The sequence below is a fragment of the Mercenaria mercenaria genome, chromosome 4 (genome assembly GCF_021730395.1).
Source record: "Mercenaria mercenaria strain notata chromosome 4, MADL_Memer_1, whole genome shotgun sequence".
Taxonomy (NCBI): domain Eukaryota; kingdom Metazoa; phylum Mollusca; class Bivalvia; order Venerida; family Veneridae; genus Mercenaria; species Mercenaria mercenaria.
In genome coordinates, this window is record NC_069364.1 from 65,892,026 (window position 1) to 65,898,025 (window position 6,000).

The window sequence follows — 6,000 nt, forward strand, 5'->3', positions numbered from 1 at the left end:
ATGTATCTAAATATGTATCTAAATATTTTCTTTTATATAACACATGAGGTGGCAATTGTCTTTGCCTTAAAATCGATCCAAGATGGATCTGATTTTTAGGTAGTCCCATCGACAAAATATACACAGTTCTTTTTCCTGTTGCTGAAAACTATGATTTTCCACTTATGCCCTTCTAAGTCTGGGGCGTCGATACGCAAGGTGTCAGTTTGTTGAATGTAGTAAGTAATCACATTGCCAATGGCACTATTTTTTTTATCAAATACTTATTTATAAACTCCGTTAAATGACAGTGGAACCTGGAACGTAAATATTTTTTCCCATATAGACGTTCAAATTCCACATTGGGTGCGTGACGTCATTACGTTCATTACGTTCAAAAGTTCTTTAACAGCAATAGTTTCAATTTTACTCAGGCTAATGAACAAATCATATCATTTATATATAATAATTTCAGGACTTAGTGTAGTATGTGTATGTTATAAAAAGATTATAAGATCTACATCGGGAAATATGCACTCATTCTTTTGCGGAAAAATATTACGTTTCCACAGCTGTGCGTAGTTCAGCTACGTGACGCAATAAAAAGAGCAGTACATCTACATCAGTATGCTTCTTCGATAAAGCTTGAAAAGGGCAAAATATCAAGATAATACTAAATAGCATGTATCTTTTAGTGATCCTGTGTAGAATGTTTCAATTATACAAATTTAAATCGTCCCAGAGCACGCGGAATAGTTATACAAATAATATCAAAATTTATATAATTTAATTCAATTGATAGCTAGAAAGAGCAAAATATTGAAAAAATCAATAAACATGGTTTAAGAGAAACCCCATTGAAATGTCTAGGCTCGATTTTGTTCTAATTTCAAGACCGTACAGAAGGTTTCAATAGAGGCAGACTATAGGACAGATCTTTAAATGATATTATTATGTATTGAATTCGGCAAATTTCTAAACGAATTTAATAACTCTTTGTTAAAGGATGTTCAATAGGTAGAGCAAATAAAAACTCAAATAGGACAGGTTAAATTTCAATATTCTTCAGAAATACAGTATAACAACGCCTTTATAGCGAACCTATAAATTTTGTATAAATGACAATTATATTTTGAGACGTTATTAACGGAAAACGGGGGAAAACTAGCGTACTCACCAAATAAAAAGGAACAAAAAGAAAAAGACAGGACAGCGTATTGAAAGAGATTTTGTATATTGAAAAACAGTGTGATATTGACTATGCTCAGTTAGAAGCAAAACAGTTAGACCTGTCAAAACTGAGAACTAAAGATAAGAAAGGGCTTTTTATAGGGTCTAGAGCCAAATAGGTGACTGAAGGGAAGAAAACCATCAAGATAGTTCTGCAGCTTAAAAATAGGAACTATGTATCCAACTTCATGAACTCTTCATTCTCTCAACATTGAAATTTATTAACAAACCAAATAGGTTGAACATTGTAAAAGCATTTATACTTAAGGAGGATGAAGTTCCTAAATTGAACGATGCAGAAAAACAATTATTAGAAGGCAACCTAACTTATGGAGAGATGTTAGTAATTTTGAAAAAAGTGCCCAATCATTCTTCACCAGGCAGTAGTGGTTTCATTGCAGCTGTTTTTCAACTTCAGACATGATCAGACATAGGTCATTTCTTTGTCAGGTCAATAAATTGTGTTTTTGACACAGGAGAATTATCAGTTTCTCTTAAACGATGGTGGAATTTTGTGCATCACCAGTGTGGCTTCATAATTTCTTTAAAATTGGTGGAAAAAATTTTATTTCCCTAAGATTTTTAAAAGATGGTGTGACAGGAAAGGCCGTACCGGCGACAGTAACCATCAGAACAAATCAACACCCTTTACAATATTTACAAATTTATTTACAAAAGATGATTATTTACAATGAATAGATGATATGAAGAAAAAAAAAACTGATTATAAGAAAGAAAAAAAAGAAAGTTCAGTATCTCTAGATACAAAAGTTCTTATAGTCCATTCTAATCTGACGTGACACAGGTCTTTAATGTTATTGTGAACTTTAAGTAGCACAAACAAAACATAGCTTCTAAATTCGAAATACAGTCCCTTTAAACCGTGAATACGTTGATTCCGTGTTGGCTCCCTATGGTGGTAGGTGATTGCATCCCTGAGCTGACTTCAGAGGATAACAAAAATCATTGTCTTTGCGGTTTACGGCACAACCATGGGACGAAAGCTCTGCGCTGGGAATATCACATCCAGGCGAGTGAAGACAAGTGAACCTCGGGCATTGTACTTCCGGGTTATGACATCAACAGGAAAAATCGTCTGGCGGAAGAAGCTCGATCGAGCATAAATTTCTAGCAAGAAAATAATTCAGACATAGATTCGTCTATAAAGTCGTAAGGTGGTGTGCGCAAGGCATATCTAGTCCAGTCTATTTAAAGGGTAATGTCCCGCCAAATACTTAATTTCATAGGATTCACGGCTAAGCCGTGGACTCCGACTATTGTCATTTTCACGGGATTCACGATATAGCCGGGGAATCTAACTACTTTGGCGCGAATTTAAATTGACAATTTGAGGCCCAATATAGTGGTTTTGGGGATAAAAACACGAATTACTGAAGTTTATAAAATATCAACTTTCTTATTACTGAACAGAATTCAATGAAATTTACATGGAAATTTAAGTAATGAAATACAGAAAAACATGAGAGGTATTTCATGCGTGAAATCTGACATTTATCTCAATAACTCAAAAATTTACAAAAAGATAATGCAATACCTGCATTTACAATACAGATAAAATAAGGCCCGTATGTCAATTTGTGACAGATGGAGTTATCTTAGTTAATGACTTTTTGGATAGAAATAGTAACGAACTGTCGTTTAACAATTTCATATTAAAATATAATGCACAAACTAATTTCCTGCAGTAACAAAGTATTATTGAGTCAATTAGTGGGGCCTTAGTTATTTTAAGATTTTTACACTATGCAATAAAGAAAACATAACACTTCAACCGTTTATAATAAAGGTTTTTAATGCCAGGAAAAAAGGAGCTTAATCTGTTTATATGGACTGCGTGAGGTACTATGTCAAGTGCTAACTAATTAAGTTTTTGCATAAAAACAATATTGATTTGCGGCATTGCTGAACACTGATTGTAAGAATATTACATGTTTTTCCTTAAATCTGTTAGTCCCTATAATAACTATCACGTTGTATCGGACTATGATCTTGATATAACAAGTAAGAGGTGGGATTGCATTATTCTGGCATAAAAAGCTCGATAGATATGTTACGCCATTAACTATAGACGATGACCATATTGTTGGTATTCAACTACAGATAGCACCACAGCAATTTGTATACATTTTTTCAAGTGTATTTACCCTGTAAAAATCACACCATCACTGTTTATCATGATTATATTAATAAACTATACAATCTTCATAATATGTATGCAGACAATGGTATGACATGGTTCATTGGAGATTTCAATGGTTCGTATGATACAGAGGTCAGGAAATCAGTGAAAACCTGTATTTTCATTCTATACAATGTACAGATTTAGTTCATGCCAACGTTTGTCATATATGATAACAGTATAATAGACTTTATTTGTTTACCAGTTGAGATGTATGATTGTGTTACTTATTGATGAAAACAATGAAAATTAATTGAAAAAGAGTAAGTGATGTCCAAGTGACGGAATACCAACGCAGGCTAGAAGATATCTCTTCTCTCAAATATAATGCTCATAAACAACTTCACAATCAAGATATAGACAAGTTATAAGAGTTAATATCTTCGTCCCTGAATAAATGTGCAGGATGTAGTTTTCCAAAGAAGCGCTTTAGACCATTTTTAAAATCCTATTGGAATTCCCGATTGACTGAATTGCATGACAATATTGAGAACAGGAAGAACATGTGCCAATATGGATGCCGAATGAACAAGGTAATGAACATTATATTGAATACAAATCGGCCAAACGCGAATTTAGCATTGCACGGCACAATACATGACAGAACTAAGCAGGGAATGAAAGAATGAAAGAGTATGAAATTTAATAACACGATATTTAGGGACCAACCGGAAAATACAGAGCAAACTACTTTAAGAATCTATACACACCTACTGCTGACTACATGTACGACTCCAGTTGGAAGAACACTGTCGAAGAGTAGGTACGCGAAACATTAAACAGATCAGTCCTGGATCAAAATGTCACAGTGGTGCCTGAATCGATTAGAATTATTTTGCAAACATGCCAGTTGGGAAAAAGCATCTGGAGCTGATGACATTGCATATGAACATCTAATATACGGTGGTGCGTTTGTATTAACTGTACTGGCTTCCTTGTTTACCGGTATGCTTCGAAATGGATATGTAAATTCATATACCTGACGTAATGAAACGTGGAACAATTGTGACAATACACAAGGGTGGAAATAAGCGCAGGGACGATCCTAACAACTATCGTGCAATAACACTTACATCAACTGTTCTTAAATTATTTGAAATGGTCCTCGTAGAAAGAACAAAACCTTTTATCTTACAAAGCTTAAGTCCACAACAAGGTGGCTTTCAGGAAAAGCTTGGCTGCTTAATGACATATTTTGTGTAAAGAGAATCCATTTGGTTTATCAAAGAAAATTCTAGCAAACTTCATATCTGATTTCTAGACGCAAAACAAGCATTTGATCGTGTGTGCCACTCTTCACTCCTCTACAAACTCACCCGAAGTGGACTAGACTTTACAACATTTTTAGCATTTTCTGAACTGTACACAAATAAGACCAGTTGTGTAATAAAATAATCAACACTTTGCGTGGGGTGGGGGGGGGAGGATTAGTGCTAAAGTTCGCCATCACTCTATCTTCTTTTCATAAATGGTTTGATCAAAAAGCTGCAAGAAAGTAGTTGCGGAATGTGCATGTATGACATGAATATATCATGACCAAACGTGGCAGATGACAAGACGCTCATATCCTATTCAAGTAAGGCATTAAGCATTATGTTTAACATCTGTTATACATATTCCCGTCAGTTGCGCTACGAATATAATGCCAGTAAATGTGCAGTTGTGGTATTCAATGCGAATCAAAGTTTCTACTCGAAACCGGAAGTATGGTCCATAAGCGGAAGCGAAATAAAAATAATTCTAGATTATACTCATTTAGGCATTAAGACAGACAGAAATTTAAGCACTAAACGCTGCTGTAAATTTGAGAGGTACACTAAAAGGAATTTCTAATAGTTGATTGCACCCTGAGGGATTGAACTGTATCACATTGTATAAAATTTACAGAGCGGTGGTTTTACCAAAAGGTTTATATGGATGTGAGCTGTGGAATAATCTGTCGTCTGCATATTTACTTCGATTAGATTTTGCTTAAAGTTTATTCAGCGGTTACCAAACAGCACCAGCACAGACTTTACTTTAAGCGCTATCGGTTCAACGTCAATTCAAAGTGAAATTGATAATAAGAAATTGCAGTTTTTTTGCCAGCTGTACAGACTACCCATACATTACCTTGCGAAAGTAGTGTTTACTAACAGGCTAATTCGCTTTCTTAACTATGATACACAGACACAGGGGTATGTACCAGATATTTATAGTCTGTACAGAAATATAATCTATTCCACGTTTGAGTATGTTTCTCTTGGATTATTTCCGTCGAAACTAAAGTGGAAACAAATGCTTAAACAGAATATTATTCTGCGATCAGGATTTGAGACTACAAACAGATTGTGTAACGAAGAAGAAGAGCATCGAGCCGGCTATCTTCTTAAGGTGAACGAGCAATGTGCTTTAAGGAAAATAAAGAAAATGATACCGAGTATGTATATTTATTGTGCTTCCGCTGTTAAAGCCATAGGAAGGTTCTATTCACGAACATTCCCTTAGACTTGCTTGAAATGCAATTGCTTAGTAAATGATCTTTTGACTGATTTGCTTTGCCACTGTCAGGGAAACATGCGACTCTATGCGGCTGTTATATTTCGATCTTC